Source organism: Arachis duranensis, chromosome 2, assembly GCF_000817695.3.
Source record: "Arachis duranensis cultivar V14167 chromosome 2, aradu.V14167.gnm2.J7QH, whole genome shotgun sequence".
In the NCBI taxonomy this organism is placed as follows: Eukaryota; Viridiplantae; Streptophyta; class Magnoliopsida; order Fabales; family Fabaceae; genus Arachis; species Arachis duranensis.
The window spans coordinates 85745167-85745592 of NC_029773.3; positions in this window are offsets into that span (position 1 = coordinate 85745167).

The window sequence follows — 426 nt, forward strand, 5'->3', positions numbered from 1 at the left end:
ATGAATGCCTGTCCCTAGTGGCTGATGATATCATCTGTCGGTTATAGAGTCAACCCGACAAGTCCTGGCAGTTAACCATTGGACTGTCCCTCTGTCGTGTCTCCCCAACTTGAGTCATGCTCATTATAACTTTATCATAATCATGATCCATATCCATCACCCTCACTGGTGAATATTTATCCATCACCATCACTGGTGAATATTTTTGGGGGTGAGCTCGTCCGGGAATTTCACAGTGCCTGGCCACCCTGACGACATAGGGTCAAAAGAGCTTCAAGTCTCGACCTGGAGCACGTGGTGGCTAGCCACTGCTTTTTCCCAGGAAAACTCTCATCTCCGATAATGGAAGTGCAACTTTCACAATTCATTCAACAGCATATATATACATGTATACATAGCCATAATCATGGCTCCGCCGTAACACGG